We start from the raw sequence: 27,347 nt of genomic DNA, 5'->3' as shown, positions 1-27,347 counted from the left end.
TCGCATCTGCCACACCCGTGTGTAAAACCGACTGAAACAGCGCTCAGTTTAGAAATCCGTCAGTAATAATAACAAAAATTCCTTCTGGTCAAAGTCTTTAATTTTTATGCATAAATGCAACACTTTTCGGAGCTACAACTTCATCTGATGTTTGAAATGTTGTACACAACAATTTCCTTTTTTTCAGTTCCATCATTCTTTTCTCTAGTTAGATGCGGCCTGCCACGACTTTCTGACCAGTGCTAACATTTTGCTCTCAACGCCTTCGATTATTTGGGGCATATATTCCAGTCTCTGTCTGTCCCTACAGCATCCGCCCACTACGACTCCATTTACCATCATGGAAGTTATTCCTTGATATGTTAATACATACTGCATTTTATTCTACTGAATGTTTTCTTTATATTCACTTTTTTCGTCAATTCTGCAAAGACATACTTGTTTCTTATCTTTCCACTTAATTTTCAGCTTTATTCTTTAATACTACATCTCAGACGCTTCGATTCTCTTCTGTTCCGGTTTCCCCAGGGCTCATGATTCACTTCCACACAATTTCATGCTCTACACGTACATGACCAGAAATTCCTTCCTCGAATAAAAGCCAATCTTTGGTGCTAGAAGACTTCCCTTAGCGTGGAATCCCGTTTTTGCCTGTCCGGGCCTGCGTTTCACAGTCTCCTTGCTTTGTCATTCGTGCGTCATTTTGATTCCACGCTAGCAGAATTTCTGTGTTACGCCTACTAGGTGGTCGCAAATTTTGTTTAAAAATGGTTCAAATGGCTCTGAGCACTGTGAGACTTAACATCTGAGGTCATCAGTCCCCTAGAACTTAGAACTAATTAAACCTAACTAACCTAAGGACACCACACACATCCATGCCCGAGACAGGATTCGAACCTGCGACCGTAGCAGTCGCGCGCTTCCGGACTGAAGCGCCTACAACCGCTCGGCCACCGCAGCCGGCTGCAAATTTTGTGAATTTGATCGCTAATTGTGCTTGTTCTATTCTTCGTTACTTTCACCTATTTTTCTTTTGCTCTCAGTCCTCAATCAGTACTCATTAAACCACTTTCACCGTGAATAACAATGTCATCAGCGAATATTATCAGTGATACCTTTTCATTCTGAATTTTAAGCAAATTTCTGAGCCTCTCTTGCATATCCATCATTGATTCTTCGAAGTAGGGGCTGAACAGTAGTAGTGGAAGACCAAATCCCTACCTTGCGCACTCATAATACGGCTGCTTCCTTCTCGGTATTTCATTCTTACTGTTCCCTCTGGAGTCTTCTGCATATAGTGTACTACCAGTCTTCCCCTTTGGATTATACCTATTTTTTGAGAATTTCAAACACGAGAACGTTATTACAGATGCAAATTTCTTAAGCCCGCGCCCAAATGTGAAGTTTTTAGCCAGTGCAGACGAAACACACTTTGTGCCTGAACGACGGCGATGAACTGAACAGATTTAACTCTGAAAAAATTTGTGTCCTTGCAAATGGTCCTGCATCTCGGAAGCATATTTGATTACAATAGAAAAATAATTCAAAAATGGCTCTGAGCACTATGGGACTTAACATCTATGGTCATCAGTCCCCCAGAACTTAGAACTATTTAAACCTAACTAACCTAAGGACATCACACAACACCCAGCCATCACGAGGCACAGAAAATCCCTGACCCCGCCGGGAATCGAACCCGGGAACCCGTGCGTGGGAAGCGAGAACGCTACCGCACGACCACGAGATGCGGGCAAAAATAATTAAAATATCGTTACTGGAGAGACTATATTAGTATCGATATACTTCTAAACCAAAACATAGTGGCGATCTTTTGTAGCGGCATGCAGTCAGACAAACAGGCATACGACACTTACTAGAAAACGTTAGCTATTACTGAGAGGGAAGTCGGTAGCTTTGTAATAAATGGCACCTTCTAGATCTTGAGATCACAGGCTTACGTGGAGAAACAAAACAGTAAAATTCAGAGTCATTCTCTCCTTATGCGGTTTCACATATACATACCAAAGTACGACTAATCTGAGACCATTCAGCATTCACTTTCCTGACGACTTGCTGAAAGGTAAATCTGCTAAACCTTTCCACTGATATGCAACTATATGTAAAAAAAAAAAGGTGCTTACTCAGAGCCTAAACAAACAATGCTACGGTAATATTTAACGAACTCTTGAAGAGAGTTCATTTGCTTGTATTACCGGCTATCGTATCAGAAATCCTTACGAGTCAATTTTATTGACACTGAAAGGGGCAGTACAGGGAAGAATACAAAACTCAGAAGTAAACTATTTGAAGTGCGTGTTTCCTTGGCGTATAACATGATTCCTGCTAATTACTGAATATGATGAGTCTGGAAATGAAATCTGGCAGTTTTTCTAACTTCAAAGGAATCTATGCTGTAGAGTGCATCATTGACACTACATGTACGATTGCTAGCATCATTTACACAAAAAAAGGAAGTGTAGCGTAAAACTCGTAAATAGTGTGCTGAATGACATCTCCGATCAACCCATACGCGATGTTCGCACAACACTGAGATAAGCGGCGCGGGTTTACAGTCGACCGGCTTTCGAAAGTAAAGAGGCTCGGATCCCCGACAGACCATCCAGATTAAAGATTTCCATAGCTTCCCTAAATAGATCGATGTGAATGTCGACTGGCTCCACCGAAAAATTTGTGCTACCTTCCCCATACCTGTCCTATATCAGTTTGTGCTCCGTCTCGAGTGAGTTTCGTCATCGATGGGACGGTAAGACAAGAGCCCCCTTTCTTCATGAAAAGTAATAAAAGTTTGTGTAGTGCAACGGGGAAGGAAACAGACATTACTGTAACAAATCTTCTATGTGGCGAAGCAATAAACATTCTATATAAAGGGTGCGATTGACAAAGTAAAAATATGAATTCAGAAGCCTGATGTAGCTTGAAGTCTCCTATAAGATGGTAATTAGGGAAAATAAATCATGATCAGCCGCATTTCATCGCGTAGCACGGTATGAAATACAAGCGAAAGGGGCCCATTCGCGAAGAGAAACTTCCATATCAGCAGTCACGTATAATGCATGTGACTGAATAATGCGATACGATATAAAAGACGTTGCTACTGTTCGGAAACTACAAGAAATAAGTTAAAAGAGGAAGAGCGGAGTCGTAAAGAAATCACTGTAGAGGACGTGGCGCCGTCATCGCACGAGTTTGGCTTCTTACTTTCCTTCTTTCTTTCCCTCCAACTCCCTTATCCAAGGCTGCGCCTTGGTGCAGAATCTACTTCTTAACGCAGTGACCCAGAACGTCGATATCACGCACAATATTTCGATTTCGTTCGTGATTTCACGGCTGTTAACTTCCTGTAATTGCCTGAACTCGGTCTGCAGGGCGGCAAAGGGAGTTCCGCGGGCCGGTCGAGTCCTAACGAGCCAGCCCAACCAAGCCGGCTTAATACTTGGTCGGAGTTGCTCGGCGCCCGCTCTGGCGACGGTGGGTCGGCCAACTTGCCTTATCTTTCAAGTCCCATGTTTGAGTCGCGCTATTTTTCTTTGGGATTATTGTCCCAAAAACGTGATCTCGCTAGAAGCTGGGCATTTAGTGGATTTGCAAAACGCGAGAAATGAAGGGAACAGGGGAGGTTGGAAAAATCGAGGCGTCCGTAATATTCAGCGGCCTGATTCACAGAAAACAAGAAACTTATTTCGCTGTCCCGGCACACCGTAAATCTCTCACGGTTACTATCATGCTGTATGTTTCCGTGCTACATCACGCTCGAGTGCCTAGCCTAACACAGTTACTACATGATTACGTTCCAGAAATGCAACACCAATGTCGGTTAAGTGCAAATTGTATATTATAATAGCTCCCTAAATAATCACATTACAGCAACACTGAAAGACGGCTGCAAATACTGCGTCAGATAGGATTCAGGATTATCTTCATTTTTAGCGTAAACACATCTAGTCATAATATTACTATTAAAGGGCCCTTAACAATGCTCCCTTAAAATATATCGCCTTTCTTGAGCGAAAACCAGTATCTCCAGAAATAGGAAAAACGATATACCTCGCTCCAGTCTAACTCAACGTAATCCTACAAACTTTCTAGTTCCATGTTTCTCTGTGTCACCTCCTTTCTTTACGAGCGAGTGGTGTGGCACAGCGGTTAGCACAATGGGCATGTAATCGGGAGGACGACAGTTCATATCCTCGTTCGGCCATCCAGATTTAGATTTTTCGTGGTTTCTCCTAATCGCTCCACGCAAATACCGCGAAGGTTTCTTTGACGATAGCAATGCCGATTGCCTTCTCCATCCCTTCGTAACCGGCGCTCGTGCTCCGTCCATAATGACTGTGCTTTGGATAGGATGTTGAATCTAATCTTCTTCAGTTCTTTCCGACTGGACACGAAAATTTGGCAGTCATAAACAAAAGAAATCTAGCTTTCAACACTGTCAAATGAAGTACAGCTGTGAAACCGCTGCTCTAGTCACTCTGTCATGGAAGCGATTGAAGATTTCGACGTGATGTTTAGAAACGACATTTTCGACATTAAAGTTGAATCAACGCAAACTTCATTACCTCGAACTGGACAGCTTAGGAAAGAAAGTATGAGACTGGCGATCTACTATCTTACTTTTGGAATGACATAATTCACATAATTCCGAAGGTAACAAGAGCTAACAAGTGCTAGAATTGCCGCACAGTCAGCTTAACAGCTCATGCATCCAAGTTGCGAATAAGAATAACACACAGAACAAAGGGAAAAAAAAATTGATGATGCGTTACATGACGATCAGTTTGGCTTTAGGAAAGGTAAAGCCACCACGGAGGCAATTCAGATTCTGCGTTTGATAATGGGAACAAGACTAATGAAAAATCGAGACATGTTCTTAGGATTTGTCGACCCGGAAAAAAGCGTTCGATAATGTAAAACGGTGCAAGGCGTTCGAAATTCTGAGAAAAATAAGGGTAAGCTACAAGTAAAGCTGGATAATACACAATCTATACAAGAACCAAGGAGGAACAATAGAAGCGGAAAACCAAGAACGAAATGCTCAAATTAAAAAGGGTGTACGATAGGGATCTAGTCATTCGTCCCTATTGTTCACTCTAAACATCGAAGAAGCAATTATGGAAAAAGAAGAAAGTTTCAATACTTCTATTAAAATTCAAGGTTTAAGAATATAAGTCGTAAGACTCGCTGATGACATCGCTATCTTCAATGAAACTGAAGAAGAATTGCTGGAGGTGCTGAATGGAATGAACAGTCTAATGAGGACTGAGAGTAAGTTGAAGAAAGACGAAAGTAATGAGGAGTGGCAGAAATGAGAACAGCGAGAAACTTATCATAACTGGAGATCACGAAGTAGATAAAGTTTGGTAATTCGGCTACCTGAGCAGCAAAATAACCCATGACGGACGGAGCAAGAAGGACACAAAAAGTAGACTGGCACTGGCAAAAACAGCATTCCTGACCAAGGGAAGTCTACTAATATCAAACATAGGCCTTAATTCGAGGAAGGAATTTCTGAGAACGTGCGCTTGGAACACGGTATTGTGTAGTAGTGGAACACGGACTGTGGGAAAACCGGAGCAGATGAGAATAGAAGAATTTCAGATTTGGTGCTACATAAGAATGTTAAAATTTAGCAGTACTGATAATCTAAAGAATGAATACGTTCTCCCCAGAATTAGCGAGCAAAAGTGTACATGGAAAACAGTGACAAGAAGAACTGACAGGATGATAGGACATCAGGAATAGCTTCCATGGTACCAGAAGAAGCTCTAGAGGGTTCAGGGGAAGACAGAGATTGGAATACTTCCAAAAATTATTAAAGACGCAGGTAGCAAGTGCAAGAGATATGTAAAGTGCCCTTTCCCGTGGATGCCTTCCTTCGATGATGATTATTAGTGTTTTAGGGCGCACAACAGCGAGGTTATCAGCGCCCGGCCTTCCTTCGACCAGTAACAACAATGTTCCTGTTAGTAAAGCACGGATAACTTTTACAAATATTGGAGGTGTCATAGTATCACACATTAGGAAAAAGATAATACGTAACTGATATACTGGTTGTTTGATTATTGTACGTACAGACGAAAGGGGAGAGTAGAGGACAATGAAACAAGCAAATATTCCTTATGAACAGAGGTCCGGAAACTGATGGTTTCCCCGATACGAGGTACTCACAAGTACAGACACGTCAATGTTACAATGGAGTTAATGTTTGAAGGCTACGTTTATTTCGAAACACCGTTAGTGAAGTGTAAATTACAAAGTGATAAACTGTCCTCGTTTTATTTTATTATCATTACAGATAGGCCTACATAAGAACCGGTAAATAGCGTTTCGACAACAAGTGTGTAGGTCGTGGCTCACCAATGGGCCTCCATAGACCGCCGCATTGAAACCGTTGCATATATTCTTTTTTTTTGGGGGGGGGGGGTATTTAAAATCCTTGGTGTGTTCTAGCCCTGTTGACAGAGTCGATGAATATCGGCAACGCATTGTAGATAGTTATCAATATATTCGGAACACGCCTGGTATTAGGTGATGTATTGTAGCCTACCTTCACATGTACAGTGGCCATATGGAACACTTGATATAATCGTTTGTCATCAATTGGATATCTGCAGTTTCGATCCTAGGGGACTCTCAGACATTTATGTACTTACGGCTCTACTGCGACGAGGATGGGACATGTAGGAACAAACCTGGAATTTATCTGAAGTGATTTAGTGAAGCCCTTTCCCCTTCTGCCTGTCAACCGTGGTCCGGAGGGGGAGGGGAGGGGGGTATACCTCGAAGTTACCGATTTCCTGCCTCTGCGAATATAAATCCCGTCCTGCAGGTGACGTCATCGCCACCAGAAATTAGAATTCTAAGAGGCGACACGCGCTCAATGAACAGCTTGAACTCAACTGCAAAACTGTCTGTATCGCAAAGACACGATTGTTAAAAGGTGACCGGTTTCGATCATCACATGATCATCTTAAGACTTTCAGCTATATTGATGGACAATGGCTTTGCACGGAGTAGGAACGCTCAATGACGATAGCCAACTAGTTGAAGGTCTCAAGGTGATAACGTGTTGATCGAAACCGGTCACTTTTTAATAAACGTGCTTTTGTAATCCAGACTATTTTATAATTAATTTCAAAAATTACGTTATGATCACGGATTTGTCCAGCAATGTTTTAAAAAATAATAGCGGTTAATAACCATTACAAGTGAAGCAGACTTCGCTCCCGGGAGTTAGACGCATACTCACGAGCAAGACGGTGCTGATGTCCGGAAACTGCGATATGATGCGGTCTGAACATCGAGTAGAAGGAAATGTATGTTCGTGCGGGCCTTTGAATCGGCTGCTCTAAGATGCTTTATTCTCTTCACCATCGCACCACACCTCACCGTCAAGAAATTTGTTCAGGTGTCATCTACACTACTGGCCATTAAAATTGCTACACCACGAAGATGACGTGCTACAGACGCGAACTTTAACCGACAGGAAAAAGATGCTGTGATATGCAAATGATAAGCTTTTCAGAGCAATAACACAACGTTGGCGCCGGTGGAGACACCTACAACGTGCTGACATGAGGAAAGTTGCCAATCGATTTCTCATACACGAACAGCAGTTGACCGGCTGTGCCTGGTGAAACGTTGTTGTGATGCCTCGTGTAAGGAGGAGAAGTGCGTACCATCACGTTTCCGACTTTGATATAGGTCGGATTGTAGCCTATCGCGATTGTGGTTTATCGTATCGCGACATTGCTGCTCGCGTTGGTCGAGATCCAATGACTGTTGGCAGAATATGGAATCGGTGGGTTCGGGAGGGTAATACGGAACGCCGTGCTGGATCCCAACAGCCTCGTATCACTAGCAGTCGCGATGACAGGCATCTTATCCGCATGGCTGTAACGGATCGTGCAGCCACGTCTCGATCCCTGAGTCAAGACAACAACCATCTGCAGGCACAGTTCGACGACGTTTGCAGCACCATGGACTATCAGCTCGGATACCATGGCTGCGGTTACCCTTGACGCTGCATAACAGACAGGAGCGCCTGCGATGGTGTACTCAACGACGAACCTGGGTGCACGAATGGCAAAAGTCATTTTTTCGGATGAATCCAGGTTCTGTTTACAGCATCATGATAGTCGCATCCGTGTTTGGCGACATCGCGGTGAACGGACATTGGAAGCGTGTATTCGTCATCGCCATACCGGCGTATCACCCGGCGTGATGGTATGGGGCGCCATTGGTTACACGTGTTGGTCACCTCTCGTTTGCATTGACGGCACTTTGAACAGTGGACGTTACATTTCAGATGTGTTACGACCCGTGGTTCTACCCTTCAGTCGATCTCTGCGAAACCCTACATTTCAGCAGGATAATACACGACCGCATGTTGCAGGCCGTGTACGGGCCTTTCTGGATACAGAAAATGTTCGACTTCTGTCCTGGCCAGCACATTCTCCAGATCTCTCACCAACTGAGAACGTCTGGTCACTGGTGGCCGAGCAACTGGCTCGTCACAATACGTCAGTAACTACTCTTGATGAACTGTGGTATCGTGTTGAAGCTGCATGGGCAGCTGTACCTGTATACGCCATCGAAGCTCTATTTGACTCAATGCCCAGGCGTATCAAGGCCGCTATTACGGCCAGAGGAAATGGCTCTGAGCACTATGGGACTTAACATCTGAGGTCATCAGTCCCCTAGAACTTAGAAGTACTTAAACCTAACTAACTTAAGGACATCACACAGATCCATGCCCGAGACAGGATTCAAACTTGTGAACGTAGCGGTCGCGCTGTTCCAAACTGTAGCGCCTAGAACCGCTCGGCCACTCCGGCCGGCAAGGCCAGGGGTGGTTGTTCTGGGTACTGATTTCTCAGGATCTATGCACCCAAACTGCGTGAAAATGCAATCACATGTCAGTTCTACTACAATATGTTTGTCCAATGAATACCCGTTTATCATCTGTATTTCTTCTTGGTGTAGCAGTTTTAATGGCCAGTAGTGCAGATAACGACTACATCAGGCAATACGTCTGAGAGTGGTGCACGTGCAACGTGGAAGAAGCAGCATCTCAGTGTGCGAGATTACTAAAGCATTCCACTGAAACAACTACTGCCACGGATCACAGAAATATACCGGTGCAACTACTGAGCGGCGAAACGCTCAGTGAAATACAGGATGATTTTCCTGTATTTCATCAAGCTAGGTGCATTGAGCTGACTCGATGACGTACCCTGTATAACGATGTCGCCCTCGGTATGTGGCCTGCGACACTGGAGGCTTCCGTGCCCGAGACACGGCCGGCGGGCTGTGCGCGGGGCGACACGTCAGCGCGCGGCGGGCATGTCCGTCTTCGACGTGCTCGGCCGCGATAGGCGCGCCGGCTGCGCCTCAGCCAACCACGGCGGCGCGGCTCGGAAAATCAAAACACCGGCCTCCCGAGCGCGACGTCCGCCCACGCCTGCGGCCGGGCCGCGAGTACCACATGTATATAGATAGCACTGCCCGCGCGCCGGAGACACCGGCGCTGACGTGGCCGAGGCGCCCCCTTATAGCGGCGTCCCTCTTCCGAAGGTCGATTCCCGATGAACGGTGACGTGTCAGTGCCGTGTCTCCATCCACAAACAAAGATATACTCTGTGCTCCGTCAGTTACTTTTTAGCAAACAGAACACAGCGTGTTGTTCTCAATGGAGAGACGTCTACAGACGTTAAAGTAACCTCTGGCGTGCCACAGGGGCCTGTTATGGAACCATTGCTTTTCACAATATACCGGGTGATCAAAAAGTCAGTATAAATTTGAAAACTGAATAAATCACGGAATAATGTAGATAGAGAGGTACAAATTGACACACATGCTTGGAATGACTTGGGGTTTTATTAGAACCAAAAAAATACAAAAGTTCAAAAATTGTCCGACAGATGGCGCTTCATCTGATCAGAATAGCAATAATTAGAATAACAAAGTAAGACAAAGCAAAGATGATGTTTCCAGTGCCGGTCCGGCACACAGTTTTAATCTGCTAGGAAGTTTCATATCAGCGCACACTCCGCTGCAGAGTGAAAATCTCATTCTGGAAACATCCCCCAGGCTGTGGCTAAGCCATGTCTCTGCAGTATCCTTTCTTTCAGGAGTGCTAGTTCCGCCAGGTTCGCAGGAGAGCTTCTGTAAAGTTTGGAAGGTAGGAGACGAGGTACTGGCAGAAGTAAAGCTGTGAGGACGGGGCGTGAGTCGTGCTTGGGTAGCTCAGTCGGTAGAGCACTTCCCCGCGAGAGGCAAAGGTCCCGAGTTCGTGTCTCGGTCCGGCACACAGTTTTAATCTGCCAGGAAGTTTCAAAGATGATGTTCTTTACAGGAAATGCTCAATATGTCCACCATCATTCCTCAACAATGGCTGTAGTCCAGGAATAAAGTTGTGAACAGCACTGTAAAGCATGTCATGGTGAGGCATTGACGTCGGATGTTGTCTTTCATCATCCCTAGAGATGTCGGTCGATCACGATACACTTGCGACTTCAGGTAACCCTAAACCCAATAATCGCACGGACTGAGGTCTGGGAACATGGGAAGCCAAGCATGACGAAAGTGGCGGCTGAGCACACGATAATCACCAAAAGACGCGCGCAAGAGATCTTTCACGCGTCTAGCAATATGGGGTGGAGCACCATCCTGCATAAACATCGTGCGTTCCAGCAGGTGTTTATCACCCAGGCTGCGGATGATGCGATTGCGTAACATATCGGCGTACCTCTCACCCGTCACGGTAGCAGTAAAAAAAACAGAATCACGCATTTCCTCGACGAAAAATGGCCCGATAACGGTAGATGTAGTAAATCCAACCCATCCCGTGACTTTCTCGTCGTGCAGTGGAGTTTCCACGACAGTGCTAGGATTTTCGGTAGCCCAAATTCTGCAGTTGTGGGCGTTGACAGACCCTCGGAGCGTGAAATGAGCTTCGTCGGTCACAACACGTTACTCAACCAATCGTCATCTTCCGCCATCGTTTGAAAAGCCCACACCGCAAATGCCCTCGCTTCACTAAATCGGCAGGTAACAGTTCATGATGCCGATGAATTTTGTACGGACACCATCGGAGGGTACGCCTAAGTGCCAACCAAACAGTACTGTATGAAATGCCGGTGCGACGTGCGACTGCACGAGCGCTGACTTCCCCGTGCATAGACGAACCCGCTACAATCTCCATTTCTTCTTGAACTGTCTCAGCAACATTACGCCTTGTGCTCGGTCGGCCACTACGGGGTCTATCGTCTAACAATCCGTGGCTTCCAACTTCGAAATCATTCTCGCCACAGTTGCATTTGTCAACGGACCTTTACCTGTTCGAATCCCCTTCCTATGGCGATAGCATCGTAACGCTGAACTAGCACATTCCCCATTCTGACAATACAGCTTCACTAAAAGCGCCTTTTCAGGTAACGTCAACGTGCTGCGACTGCTGTTTCATCTGATTCTCTCTCTCATTACAGCTCCTTTTATACACGATTGTCATGCGCAGTCGCTGACGTTTTGCTGTCCAGCGCCATCTGCCGGACATTTTGTGAACTTTGTTTTTTTTTTCTTCTACTAAAACCCCATGTCATTCCAAGCATGTGTGTCAATTTTTACCTCTCTATCTACATTATTCCGTGGTTTATTAAGTTTTCAAATTTATACTGACTTTTTGATCACCCGGTATATGAATGACGTAGTAGATAGTGTCGGAAGTTCCATGTGGCTTTTCGCGGGTGATGCTGTAGTATACAGAGGAGTTGCAGCATTAGAAAATTGCAGCGAAATGCAGGAAGATCTGCAGCGGATAGGCCCTTGTTGCAGGGAGTGGCAACTGACCCATAACATAGACAAATGTAATGTATTGCAAATACATAGAAAGAAGGATTATATGATAGCAGAACAAATATTGGTAGCAGTTACGTCTGTAAAATATTTTGGAGTATGCGTACGGAACGATTTGAAGTGGAATGATCAGATAAAATTAATTGTTGGTAAGGCGGGTGCCAGGTTGAGATTCATTGGGAGAGTCCTTAGAAAATGTAGTCCATCAACAAAGGAGATGATTTACAAATACTCGTTCGACCTATACTTGAGTATTACTCATCAGTGTGGGATCCGTACCAGGTCGGGTTGACAGAGGAGATAGAGAAGATCCAAAGAAGAGCGCCGCGTTTCGTCACAGGGTTATTTGGTAAGTGTGATAGCGTTACAGAGATGATTAGCAAACTCAAGTGGCAGACTCTGCAAGAGAAGCACTCTGCATCGCGGTGTAGCTTGCTGTCCAGGTTTAGAGAGGGTGCGTTTTTGGATGAGATGTCGAATATATTGCTTCCCCCTACTTATACCTCCCGAGGAGATCACGAATGTAAAATCTGAGAGATTCGAGCGCGCACGGAGTCTTTCCGGCAGTCGTTCTTCCCGCGAACCATACGCGACTGGAAAAGGAAATGGAGGTAATGACAGTGCCCTCCGCCACACACCGTTGGGTGGCTTGCGGAGTATAAATGTAGATGCAGATGTAGTATTCACCTCGTACTGATGCTAGTTCACGCACAACCGGCAGGCGACTGTGACGAGTGAGTTTTTGACGACAGAAGCTAGGCAGATCACTTCAACGTTGTGTATTGACTGTTTTGAGACACACTAGTCTGCCAAACACAGCGGAAGACTCTTAACGAAGGTGCGACCATACGGAATAGTTTCCCTCATATTTGAGTTGTTGGAAGTCTTCTTAAGTTATACAGTATCGCAGGGCCCGTATTGTTCACAAGTATAATCCCATGTTGCTTTGGACATTCATTTCGAAAGTACGATGCAGTGTTCCTTCATACATGCATGCATGTCCGAATTAATATTGCATCGTCCTTCTGAACAACACGGGCACTGGCATAATGTATTTATCCGCCGGCATTGGGCAAGCAACTTTCAACTAAAATGTCTGCCCTGTAAGGAAATATACCTAAGGACGTACGAGTGTAGGTTGCAGACATTTGGAAGTTTGAGTTTGGCTGTGAAGCGTGCTCGGATAGCCTATCGGTAAGACGACTGCTCGGTATAAGTGGGAAATCCAGGTTCGAGTCCCGGTTAGGCATTGTCGTCATTTCATTATACAGCTGATGGTACTCCATTTCGCAACTGCGATACATTTCATGTATCTTAAGTAATATTCCTCAGTACGTTGTCCTGGACGGCGAGTGTTCATCGGAAACAAGGATATTGTCAGAAGTGGCCACGGGAAGTGTCATCTGTTGTTCTCTAAATACATAAATGATCTGACGGACTGGTCCCGGCGGAGGTTCGAGTCTTCCCTCGGGCATGGGTGTGTGTGTTTGTCCTTAGGGTAATTTGGGTTAAGTAGTGCGTAAGCTTAGGGACTGATGACCTTAGCAGTTAAGTCTCATAAGATTTCACACACATTTGAACATTTGATCTGACGGAGATGGCGAGGAGCAATCTACGACCGATTCCTGATGACGCTGTAGCAGACGGGAAAGCATCGGCGTTGAGTGACCGACGGGGATACACGATGGCTTAGACAGGATTTCTGTTTGGTGCGATGAATAGCAGCTTGCTGTAAATATAGAAAAATTTATATTAATGCAATCGACTGGCAACACAGTCCTGTAATATCCGAACACAGTGCTGTGCTGCTTCGCACAGTCACGTCGATTAAATATCAATACGTAAAGTAGCAAAACGATACGAAATCGAAGGACATGTGAGGATTGTGGCAGGGAAGGAGAATAGTCGGTTTCTGTTTATTGGGAGGATTCTGGAAAAATGTGGCTCATCTTCGAAAGAGACCGCGTACGTAACTGTAGTGCAACCACTTCGTGAGTACTTTTAGAGGGTATGGGACCTCCCCTTGGTCGGACTGAAGCGCAGAACCGGCATCTTAAGTCGACAGCAGAACGATTCTACTGCGCCAACGTACATTTCGCCTAAGGATCGCGAAGGCAAGGTAAGAGAATTTTGGGCTAGTACGGAGGCATACAGACAGTCGATCTTCTCTTGCTTTCGAGTGGAACATTAAAGGAAATGACTAGTAATTGTACAACGTCTTTCCCCCTCGCACTATATTGTAGTTGCGGAGTATGTGTGTAGATGTATACACTTTACATGATCGAGAATGTAATTTGAACTGGCGTTGGATTAGTATCATATTGATATTAGGAAACATTTACGGTATTACGACTCAGAAATTAAGACCTTACAATAGCCTCATTCATTTTCCAGAATTACATAACTGTCACCAATTGCTTACTGCATAGTTCCGTTGTTCAGCAAGTGGGTTATAGGCGTGGAGGCCAGACACTACAAAATTTTCAATTCCTATCAGAGAACGGAATGAGAATTACGTTAGCTCATGGACGTTGTAATGGTACTAGAATTACGTAACCATTATGGTACCTCACCTGAACCTATTCTACCGTGTTTCTATATTCTACTGTGTTTATGTAGAAGTAGTTAACATATTTATGAGACAACATTCAGATTTGATTTGATTTGTGATACATAGATGTGTTTGTATTGCAATGATATTATTCTTATGTGTATTCTTTCTTTTGTCACTATGATCTTTGACGTACTTGTAACTCTGATTTTTGGGCGCGTAAGCGATAGTTGGTTAGTTGTTAACTTGTTAGAGAGTCGGACCTTGAAAAAGTCAAGTCTTGGACTTCATTATGGAAAGACGCGTATTGCAGTCCGCTTATAAAATGTGAACTTTTACAGTGGCTGTTGGCTGTGAGGAAGATGTTTTCAAGTATGTTTTGTATTGTAAAGTGATGTTTTGGTGTTTACGTGATATTGCAATTAAAAAGAAGTGTAACCTAAATTCGGAGTGCTGATTATTTTTTTACATCACCATTGTCCAGCAAAAGTGTAATCTTGAAGAATGTTTTGTGAAGCGCATCTACAAAACTTTTGAATATAGCAGGATGAAACCTAGGCCTCTTTGCATCCGACCTTGAAATCATAACCACCTAGATTTTCAACGATTGACCCATGATTTTACAACGAGACCAGCGAGGGAAACACAAAAAGATGAGTGCCTAGTTTTCTGATTATTACATGAAGTGACTTTATTAACTGTGCTCTAATGACACCTGACACATAATATGACTGTTGTTGCCCGAAAATGCAGTATTTAGCAGCGTGGGCAACACCACAATCGTTATTAAATTTGACCTTTGTTGTGGTAGGGTTGTTAGAACGTCCATCATATTGCGTGGACGAGGGACTTCAGCTGATGATATGTATGAGAAAAAAAGCCACCACACTGTATCTTGACAATTTCTTTATTATCTCACACGACTAATTTCGACGGCACATTACCCCCATCCTCAGGCGCCAAACAGGTGCCACCACTGCCAAAAGTGTATTAGAATTCCTTGGCGCATTTGTTGTGGAGTCATTGTTAGTACACGTGGGAGAGCTTTCCTAAGCAGTCACTCCACGACACATGTCTCCAACAACACGGTGTCGAGGAGTGACTGCTTAGGAAAGCTCTCCCACGTTACTAACAATGACTACACAACAAATGCGCCAAGGAATTCTAATACACTTTTGGCAGTGGTGGCGCCTGAGGATGACGATAATTTGCCGCCGAAACTAGACGTGTGAGACAATAAAGACATTGGTGGTGTTTTGTCTCATACAGAATTTCATTCCGTGCAAGAAAAATATTCGTTTAACATTTCAGTTCTGATGCTGAGATTCTGACTTGGTAATTAAATACGAAGACACAAGGAAATGTAAGTTTGAAGCATTGTGTGAAACATAAGAGCAGTCTGTTGTGTTCAGAAAATACTCTTGTCGTCCAACATAAATGTGAAAGAAAGAAAATCGCCTATCACAGAAAGTGTTTGATTGCCAAACAGTTTCAGTGACACTACACAAAAATTATGGCAACACAGACGAGCAACAATTTACAATTTGTTAACACAAAACTTGAGTTGTGCATCTTGGGTGTAAGAGGTAATAGAGAAGCTCGAAAGAAGACGAGCAAGTTTTGTTACAGGTTCATTAGTAAGTTCGAAAGCGTCACTGAGATGCTCAGCCAGTTCCCATGGCAGACGCAGGATGAGAGGCGTTCTGCATCACGGTGAGGTTTACTCCTGAATTTCTGAAAGCGTACATTCCTAGAAAAGTCAACCGATATGTTGCTTCCTCCTACATGTTTCTCGCCAAAAAAGAGTACTGGAGATAAAATTAGAGCGGTTCGAGCCCACTTAGAGGCTTACAACCAATCGTCTCTTCCCGCAAACCATTCACAACCGGCAAAGAAAAACTGGGAGTGACTGATACACAATGTACACTCAGCCACACACCGTAATGTTGTTGAAAGTTCACTTGCACCGACCTATGTTGGAACACTGGTATAGTCCTGAATCTACTAAACAATGACTAATACATCTTGTAGACCATCCAGCTGGGCTTTTCTGCTGACGACTGTTGGTATATCCAGATGCTGCCTTGAGGCATGGTATTTGTACAGTCGAGCTAACTATCGATTTACACTCTGTCCGAGAGCACCTGTGCGTCCGGAAAGGCGTGTTCTCACAAGTCATGTTTAGCTGAGCGACTTTAGTTGAGCAGAATAAGCTGAATGCGAATTGAACCAGTTTTGGTTCATAAGTTTCAACTGAAATCCATTAAACAGTTTCAAGGTTACAATGGCTTTAAAGGTAGTGGTGTGGCCAATCGGGCGATCTGGAGGGTTCCCATGTGTCAACGTCTCGTTCAACTAGAAGTTGACTCATCACTTCAGTTATAAAGTTTGTTTCCGTCGAACTTTTATTGTGCCACTAAAACGTTGATCAACTATATTGCAACAAAAGGTCCTCACTAGATTTTTCGCCCAACTTTTTTTTATCAACTAAATACGGTTAACTAAACTTGACTCATAAACATGGCTCTGAGCACTATGGGAATTAACATCTCAGTTCATCAGTCCCTTAGAACTTAGAACTACTTAAACCTAACTAACTAACCTAAGGACATCACACACACCCATGCCCGAGACAGGATTCTAATCTGCGACCGTAGCGGTCGCGCGGTTCCAGACTGTAGCGCCTAGAACCGCTCGGCCACCACGGCCGGCTTGACTCATAAGAATGTGCTTTTTAATACCCACGTTTGGCGGATGGATGTTCACTTGGGGACTATTTGTGTGACGTATGGCGAACACAACACTGTCGGCGTTGTGTGTGTCCTCAATGGCGTCTGTCCATAACAATGTTGCGCCTCTCTGAAAGCTGGTTTTGCTGTATGACCCTGTGTATGACTGCGCCTCGCTTCTTCTGTCGCACACAGCATAATCTCTTGAAGACTGTTGCTGCTCCTGAATTTCCTATCATTTGCTTCCAAATCCTCTCCATTTTTATCCAGATAGAAATCTGTGTCAAATGCTAAAGTCTGCCGTCCCTTAGCAGCGTAACAAAATATAAGCTTCTAAGTCAATTCAGTCAAAAGATACGGCCATTTATGTCACATATTTTGATACTCTCAAGCTGACTCATCAAAATCTGTATATGAACTGTCTATATACATAATAAAGTTTGTGCGGAACCTTGAGATTGCGCATCATACTATATACTCTTAATATCACTGTTTTGGGCCTCAGGGTCAATGTGTGTACTTTTACTGATCAACTAAAATCGGCTAACTAAATTGACTCACAAGAATGCGCCTTTTTTTACCCACGTTTGGCGGATGGATGTTCACTTGGGGACTATTTGTGTGACGTATGGCGAACACAACACTGTCGGTGTTGTGTGTGTCCTCAATGGCGTCTGTCCATAACAATGTTGCGCCTCTCTGAAAGCTGGTTTTGCTGTATGACCCTGTGTATGACTGCGCCTCGCTTCTTCTGGCGCACACATCACGAACATGTGTTTTGGACAGGACACATCATACAGCACGGGATACATCCGCTCACTTTTCATCTTTAGTGTTCTTTATGGTAAATGAAACAACAAACTACAAAATGAAAACTGGCCGGCCGAGGTGGCCGAGCGGTTCTAGGCGATACAGTTTGGAACCGCGCGACCGCTACGGTCGCAGGTTCGAATCCTACCTCGGGCATGGATGTGTGTGATGTCCTTAGGTTAGTTAGGTTTAAGTAGTTCTAAGTTCTAGGGGACTGATGACCTCTGAAGTTAAGTCCCATAGTGCTCAGAGCCATTTGAACCATTTTTGAAATGAAAACTCCGAAAACTCTAACACTTAACAGTCGCACAGCCGGCAGAAGAACCCAGCTGAAGAAGATAGAAAAAAGAAAGAAATCGCCCACAAGATTTCTGATACCACGGTACGGTGACGGCAACAGATTGTTGACACGTACCGACATAACAAAAACCAAATTTTATTGACATCAACGCCTATTCTATGATGGACCGAATTCTGTTCACTTTGACCTCTTCATACCGTTTCTTTTCCTTTACAACTCCGTGATGAGTCTCTAAAGGCAACGATGGAGAGGGGACCATATTCCTCAGCAAATGCTCCTCTTTTCGCCGTCGCTGGGCGAAGGGAAGTCCAAAAAAATAGGCGGAACTTTGGCGGTTTTTTGAGGGCGACGCTCGCCCGCCGAAGCTGCGACTGCGTGTGGCTGGCTGCGTGCAGCGGCGGCGCGAGGGCACTTCGGCTCGGCTCGGCTCGGCTGCGCTCGCAATAATTAGCGAGGCAGGTACGCGCGCCGCTGATCCCTGGATGTGACAGCTGAGTGGCAGCCGGCCGCGCTTGAAATATAAACACAGCCGCGGCCGTCCCACGGCGCTCCCGCCGCCAGCCGCTGCTGCTGCTGACGCGGCTGCGGTCACCGCAGGCGCCGCCGTCGCTCGCCACGCGCTGCTGGCTGCTGGCGTCCGCCGCATTTTACAACACGCCGCGGCAACCTGAACGTAACAAACGCACAGCAGCGCCCAGTTTCATACGTTTTTAGCGCTCGAGGCCGGTCTACAAGTACGGAAGTATCTTCGGGTTTTTGAGTTTTGGCCCCTACAGTTTTTCGAACATTTCTCTCTCACTTTTTCGTGCGAAAGCATATTTCGGAACCTATTGCTCATGTTCCGTGCTACAGTTGTACAATTTTGCAGGGTTCCGTATCTCAGTCGATAAAAACAGCACACTTGTATCATTACTTTACTCTCCGTCTGTCTGTTCGTCTGTGAAGCGCCCTTTTTCTCTGAAACGGGTGGAATTAACAAGTTAACATTTATGTCAAATACTAAGGTCTACGGTCTCTTGGCGGTGTAACAAAACTTAAACTTCTAAGTTAATGCAGCCAAAATATACGGCCCCCTATGTCACGTATTTTAATACTCTCAATGCTCACTCATCAAAGTCTATAGATGAATTACCTATATACATAATTTTGTACGAAACCCTGGGCGTGTGTTTCTTATTCGCACTTCTCTGGTTTTCTTTCTTTTAATAACACTGTTTTGGGGCTCAGGATCAATGTGCGTCTCTTTTAAAACCAGCTAGTCTCACTACATCAGACCAACAGAAACTTACCATTCACAATCTGTATTTCCACATAACATCATAGAAGTGTAGTATCACCAAATAAATTTTACTCCAAGAACACCTTGACGAAACGCTACCACACTGAAATTACAGTATTTCCACGTCTGTAGGATATGTTAAGTAAAATGTCATGTTTATGCGAGTTTATTTTCAATATTTCCATCGCAAAAAGAGCCATTCGTGCAGATGAAGAATGATGTTAGTACAATGCGGCTGTTGAGTTCGTCTAACGTTATTGCAACTTTTCAGGTTGAGATCGCAACACAGCTTGAGCAAAGGATGTGCGTTTGCAGCTAACCGCTATACAGGCTATAACGGGTGTAAGAGCAGATATTGTTATTAACGGCTGTGGACAGTGTACTGAACGATATTACATCAGTATTTACTTCATTTACAGACTAGTAATTATGGTTACTAAGAGAAGTATGTTTTTAGGTTGATCAATATTTCAGCTGGCCGTAGTGGCCTAGCAGTTCTAGGCGCAACAGTCTAGAATCGCGCGACCGCTACGGTCGCAGGTTTGAATCCTGCCTCGGGCATGGGTGTGTGTGATGTCCTTAGGTTAGTTAGGTTTAAGTAGTTCTAAGTTCTAGGGGACTGATGACCTGAGAAGTTAAGTCCCATAGTGCTCAGAGCCATTTGAACCATTTGGTCAATATTTCCAAGTACGTGGCCATTAACTCCTATTTTCCCCTGGCCAGCAGATCAGGTGTTGGAAGTGTAGGCGCATAGACGCGGAATGGTTAGCCCATAGTGACACAGGTATAGTCCACTTGGTGGTGCCGTTGCGAGCATGCAGAACACATCATTTCATAAATGTTGTGACGTCTTTGTGGGTAGACTGATGTAGAGAAAAAACAACCGACACACTGATGTGTGTACATAATAAAGTACCACGTGTAAAAATATCTCCACTTATACCTGTTATATCATGTATTTCAGACTTTTAGGAAGGTCACTGAACATGCGATGTTGAAGTTCTTGGTGTAGGGTGACACAACGGAATAAAATTGAAACTGAAGACATACGTAAGAGAATGAACTTGGGCCACATTGAAATCGTTACAATCGAAGCAAAACGGTTCAGATGGTACGGGGCTGTATGCCATTTTCGCGAGGACAGATGGCCTAAGAAGATGGCGGAACTGATTACTACAAACAGAAGAAGGGGATGACACCTAGAAACAACATGAGAACAGAAAGTCAGAAAAGCTACTCGTATAGATTGGCTGCAGTGCAATGGCAGCACTACAGGTGATGACGAGATGGATTCCGGACAGCAGCATAGCAAGAAGGGTAAGCACCTGGGGAAGATCGTAGGAGTGGTTGGCTGTCTCTTACGTATAGGCAATCGACAACAGCTGAAATCAGGGGAGAGTATACAGAAAGAGCGTCACCACAAATCGTCGGAAGCCAGTTGCTGACAGCTGGGTTTAAATCTCGACATGTCATGCTCTGTTTACCACTGAACACCAAACCACTAGGAACTGAGACTGGCATGATGTATAGCTAGAGTCAAATGGATCATGGTGTGACGTTCAGTGGTATTCAGCGATATTTCTCATTACTGTCTGTGGTGGACAGATCGTAAACGACCTGATGAAGGGCCACAGGAAGCAGCGGTTCTCGAGATCCATACCTCTCCAACTCCTGGAGTCACGGTGTGGGGAGGTGTTATGTATGAGGACATTACTGATTTGGTAATTGCTGAAGGGAGGCTGAATTTTTGGCAGAATGTTGTGCATACTATCACCCCTCACGACAACGGTCCCAGTTGGCATATTCCAACAGTATAATGCACGATCCCCCCTCCTTGCAGTTCACGCCACAAACGCCTTGAGGAATGTATGGATCCTTGAATGGCGTGTCAGGTCCGCCGACGCGTCAACTCTAGGCCATGTCTGCGATGCGATGAGATGACGTGTATTTCAGTACCAGCCTACAGACTGCAATGTTCAAGATCTGATGCATCAAATGTATTAGTGCCTATGGGGGTCACACCCGATTCCGATACTGAAGATGACGTAAGTTCCAAAAAGTCTGACGAATATTGGACTGGACACAACTAGGGTCACAGAATGGAACAGGAACCCAGAAGAAGAAGGGGGTACCTGTCAGACGAAAGAAAGAAGGCCTTCACTACGAGACACAAGAAAGACTAGCAAGAGACATAGACTGTCAGGATACACAGATCTAAATGTGAAAATTTTGTTGATGGTTAACACGTGAAACATGGAGGGACAACGAGGAAAAAATCAGAGCTTGTTAAATTTATTCGTTACTTCTACATACATTTAGATTAGCTGAAGTTGCTGCATAGGTGTAAATAATGTCTGGGTGACAAAAAGGAAAGAAATCGTTTTCGATTTTTAAGTAGATGAAGTTGCAGCACTCTAATTTACGTCGAAAACTAAGTTCAAAACAATTTTAAAAAACTGAAGAAAGGGCACGTATACCAAGTCCACACAGAAGTACTAAAAATGGTTCAAATGGCTCTGAGCACTATGGGGCTTAACAGCTGTGGTCATCAGTCCCCTAGAACTTAGAACTACTTAAACCTAACTAACCTAAGGACATCACACACATCCATGCCCGAGGCAGGATTCGAACCTGCGACCGTAGCAGTTGCGCGGTTCCGGACTGCGCGCCTAGAACCGCGAGACCACCGCGGCCGGCCACACAGAAGTACTACATATAGCCAAGAGAGGAAGAAAACTAGGCCCGTTAGGAGCACTTGAGGTAAACAAACAACTGGCTCAAAGTCCCGCTCTGCGTCTAAACGATCAATTACAGCTGAGCATATCCCCATTTTAAATTTTTCACACGATGCAATCAACCAACCACAAGCCCACAAATCACTACAAATCACCACAATGACACACACTGCTACACAAAATTAAAACACGTAGATTTTCCTATTCCTCATCTTGCTTCCTTTAAGAACTTCAACAATTAAATTGTAATACTGTAATATCGTGTATTTTAACCTAAGAAGCAGTGTCCCTTCCAGATACTAGTTCCTGAAGATGGCCGGATAAGCCGAACACTAGTTTAAAATATACTACAATCAGTAGAACAAAACCAGTGTACTTCTCATTCAACCTTAAATATGGAATTTTTCTACCAAGAAGTAACGGAAGAATCCATTACAAAAATTAAAAACTCGTCAAAATCGTTATGACAGTAGTATTTGTACACGCAGAAATACTAATTTCTAGCAGTTCGAAAGTGTTTCAAAAAAATGCGTGTGAAATCTTGTGGGTCTTAACTGCTAAGGTCATCAGTCCCTAAGCTTACACACTAATTAATCTAAATTATCCTAAGGACAAACACATACACCCATGCCCGAGGGAGGACTCGAAGCTCCGCCGGGACCAGCCGCACTGTCCATGACTGCAGCGCCTTAGGCCGCTCGGCTAATCCCGCACGGCCACGGAAGTGTTTCCATAGTACACACTGTCAGTTCACGTCAATTTTGATACGGGAGGTGGACAAAAACATGGAAGCTCCAAAAACACAACACATTACTATGCCTAACGCGGTGTGGGAAAACAGTTGGCATTAAAAACAGTTTCCAGTCTTGAACAATGTAAGCCGTGTGAAAAGGGGTTCCGTCGTCCTGTACCATTGCATCACCATTAGGGAACAAATATTGACACACAATCCTTCGCAGCTAGGTGACCTTTCAGCGTAACCTTGGGACCAATGGAATATCACCGTATGGCTGTCCATACAATCACCGAATCCCCGTCACGTTTCACTCTTGGTAGCAAGCAGCCTGCACCGTAGGCTAGGGACAGCGTACGCCAGACATAAACTCAGCCACATCTTGCAAACTGTTTGAAACAAGCCTCACCCGACTAAATGACTTTCTTCTGTTGCCCCCATAGTCCAGGTTTCTCGGCTTCGGCAATACGTTCTCCTGTTACGGGTATTTGCACCACTGACGTGTGATTTTGGAATTCCACCTAGCCCTGCAATTCCCAGCTTATCGAGCTCTTTTCGTGTTATTTTGGTGCTGTCAGGGTTCACGACTGCGACATTGAGTTCTGTAGGGACTTTTGCCCCTATCGTTCTCTAATTTTCGTCACAGTCCTCTTCAATGACCGTCTGTCACGAACACTCAACAAACAACCGCGTACGCGTTGTGACTTAGCGGATGATATTCTTACGCTTTCCCTGTACGCGGTATAAACCTCGATACAGTGCCTCTTGAAACACCCAACACTTCCGACTATCTTTGTTACGGAAGCACCCATCGTACGAGCTCAAATAGTTTGCTCACGCTTGAATTCACTTAGCACCGGAGTAATGCACCCACAACGGCACAGAAAACTGTTCTGACAAGGCACTGAGGGCACTGCATAGCCGAGTGTTTCTTGGTCAGATACAACGGCATAACTCGAACGCTTGGCCAACATCTGCATTTATGTTAAAGCAAGCATTTCTCGTGGTATTTTCATATTTCTGTACAAACCCTGTATAATCGATTTTCAGTGTTCGAACTTCGGTTTTACGTCAGTTAGCCAACTGTTCCGTCTTCCCTGTTATTGACAAAATATTATTTCTCCTACCAACGAAGCCGTTGATTAATTTCCTCTCTGCCTCACCTGCTCGGCGCGTGCTTAAATTTCTAACGCTCATTTACACATGTCATGTGGATTCAGAAGAAGTCTCTGTATTAGCCTTTAATGCATCTTTTCGGAGCTGCGGCTGCCATCGTAATGTCTCCAGTTATACTCTGCATCTATCGACTTAAAGGTCCGATACTGTAGTTCAGTTAACTGAAAAACATCTAAAGGTGAGCTAAACTCAAACACTACGTAGACCTACACTGAGGAGCGAAAAAAACTGGTACACCTATCTAATATCGTGTAGGATCCCTGCGAGCACGCATAAATGCCGCAACACGAAGTGGCATGGACTCGACTAATGTCTGAAGTAGCGCTAGACAGAACTGACACCATGAATCCTGCAGGGCTGTCCATAAATCAGTAAGAGTACGAGAGGATGTAGATCTCTTCTGAACAGCACATTGCAAGGCATCCTAGATATGCTCAATAATGTTCATGTCTGGGGAGTTTGGTGGCCAGCGGAAGTATTTAAACTGAGAAGAGTGTTCCTGGAGCCACTCCGTAGCAGTTCTGGATGCGTGGGGTGTCACATTGTCCTGATGGGGTTGCCCTAGTCCGTCGGAGCGCACAATGGACATGAATGGATGCTTACGTACGTGTCACGTATCAGAGTCGTATCTAAACGTAACAGTGGTTCCGTATCATTCCAACTCCACACGTCCCACAGCATTACAGAGCCTCCGCCAGCTTGAACGGTCCCCTGCTGACGCGCAGTGTCCATGGATTCATGATGTTGTCGCCATACTCGAATACGTCCATCCACTCGATACACTTTGTAACGAGACTCATTCGACCAAGCAACATGTTTCCAGTCATCAACAGTCCAATGTCGGTGTTGACGGGCCCAGGCGAGGTGTAAAGCTTTCTGTGATGCAGTCAAATGGCTCTGAGCACTATGGGACTCAACTGCTGAGGTCATTAGTCCCCTAGAACTTAGAACTAGTTAAACCTAACTAACCTAAGGACATCACAAACATCCATGACCGAGGCAGGATTCGAACCTGCGACCGCAGCGGTCTTGCGGTTCCAGACTGCAGCGCCTTTAACCGCACGGCCACTTCGGCCGGCTGTGATGCAGTCATCAAGGGTACACGAGTGCGCCTTCGGCTCCAAAAGCCCATATCGATGATGTTTCGTTGAATGTTTCGCACAGTGACACGTGTTGATCGCCCAGCGTTGAAATTTGCAGCAATTTGCGGAAGGGTTGCCCTTCTGTCAGGTTGAACTGTTCTCTTCTGACGTCGTTGGTACCGTTCCTTCGGGATCTTTTTCCGGCCACAGCGATGTCGGATATTTGATGTTTTACAGGATGCCTGATATTCACAGTACACTCGTGAAATGGTAGCACTGCCAAATCCCCACTTTATCGCTACATCGCTGGAGTGCCGATAATAACAGCACGTTCAAACTCACTTAACTCTTAACCTGCCATTGTAGCAGCAGGAACCGATCTAACAACTGCGCCAGACACTTGTCGTCTTATATAGGCGTTGCAGCGCCATATTCTGTCTATTTACATGTGTTTGTATTTGAATACACATGCCTATAACAGTTTCTTTTTCGCTTCAATGTATACAACAGAGTTTGAGTGAGTGCAAGGGAGTTAGCGCTAAGAGAACCGGAGAAGTCCGAGAATAAAATAACAATATTTTGTAATCTGCAATGTATTTAGTGAATTAGTTGTTAAGATCACGATTAATATATCTCCAATATTATGCTTTATTAGATTACCCTTCGAAATTTTCAGCTAAAACCAAACAACTGTGAAGCAGGCACACGGACAGGATTCTTATGAATCTATCATTTTTTTTTCACAGTACAAATATTTGTTAATACAAATCTGCTCTGTGCAGACCTTGGCGAATAAACGGCTTTGTTGTTGTATCGCAGTAATAAGGACATAATACATATACCTAATTAAAACGCGTATCTTATGTTATTGGACTGACGAAACAAAAGACAGAACGTGTGATGGCAGATCCGATGCTGCTCTGACGTAACTCTTTGTACAAACGCTGCCCGCAGGGCGGCGCTATTACCGGAAAAATGCTCTGAAATTATGCACGAAGCGTCGGCTGGCAGAGAACGCGAAATATTAAAAGGAAGCCGCCTGTGACCTCTGGTTTCCAGTTTGAAGAGAGTGATAAACATGTAGGGACAGAAAATGAGAGAACTGTCGTCAGAGTGAAATATGTTAAAGCGCAACCACAGAAAGTGATGAAAGAGTAATAAGGTTCATCATGTAGAAAAATGTTCACATGTGTATCACAAAGCAACTGCCACGTTTATTTCATTATTCGACACATCCCAAGTCTAGAAATAGCTCATATTCAGCGCAGGAATTTAGGAACGTCAGAGCGGTTTTTGAAGATTTTTCTAGTTTCAGAATCTGGTAAAAGGAATTGGAATAATAAGCTGCTTAAATTAATTTTTAATCTTTCCTTTGATGCAGAAAGACACTGCGTGGGAATGGAAAGGATATTCGAGCGATGCTTATCTCGAATGCATTCTTTTTCACAAACACAGCTGTTTACATCTGTTACAGTTTCAAGACATTATAGTGGGCTTTTTGTTACAGATGAAAGTGAAGATAACACAAAAGTCATTCGAGTGGAACCGCAAACTGCTTTCGATAGAATTGATCAGAATCGACGTCGATTTATTGTAGGAGGCATATCACTATCTTCAGCTGAAGAGATTTGGTGTATGAACAGAGCAGATCAAAAGCTGAATCAGATCCAGTACAGATATGAACCTAACGATTTACCATTGTGGTACATCTGTCATCACCATTCATGTTAAAATGGTGAGCAATATGTACTGTGAGCAGCCAAAACATTACGACCGCTGCCCTCCGCGATGTTGGATGACGCCTGGTGGCGTTGCGGTCACGTGACGCGGTAACAGTGATCAAAAGTATCCGAACACCTGGCTGAAAATGACGTACAAGTTCGTGGCGCCCTCCATCGGTAATGCTGGAATTCAGTATGGTATTGGCCCACCGTTAGTCTTTATGACAGCTTCCACTCTCGGAGGCATACGTTCAATCAGGTGCTGGAAGGTTTTTTGGGGAATGGCAGCCCGTTCTTCATGGGGTGCTGCACTGAGGAGAGGTATCGATGTCGATTGGTGAAGCCTGGCACTA

At 44.5% G+C, this 27,347-nt stretch overlaps 1 protein-coding gene across 2 annotated transcripts in view; it reads right to left on the bottom strand.

Moving 5' to 3' along the window:
• The window catches only part of LOC124607035 (leucine-rich repeat-containing protein 4-like), a 1,293,164-nt gene that overhangs the window by 682,586 nt on the left and 583,231 nt on the right, over positions 1-27,347 (bottom strand). Inside the window, exon 1 of one of the 2 annotated variants that reach the window (XM_047139217.1) lies at positions 9,257-9,297. The exons of the other annotated variant lie outside the window; for it this stretch is intronic. The gene's annotated coding sequence lies outside the window, so the exon portion shown is untranslated. Of the gene's footprint in view, positions 1-9,256; positions 9,298-27,347 lie in introns of those variants that run through there. 2 annotated transcript variants of the gene reach the window in all.

The sequence above is a fragment of the Schistocerca americana genome, chromosome 1 (assembly GCF_021461395.2).
Source record: "Schistocerca americana isolate TAMUIC-IGC-003095 chromosome 1, iqSchAmer2.1, whole genome shotgun sequence".
NCBI lineage: Eukaryota > Metazoa > Arthropoda > Insecta > Orthoptera > Acrididae > Schistocerca > Schistocerca americana.
This window is presented reverse-complemented; position numbering and strand designations above follow the sequence as displayed.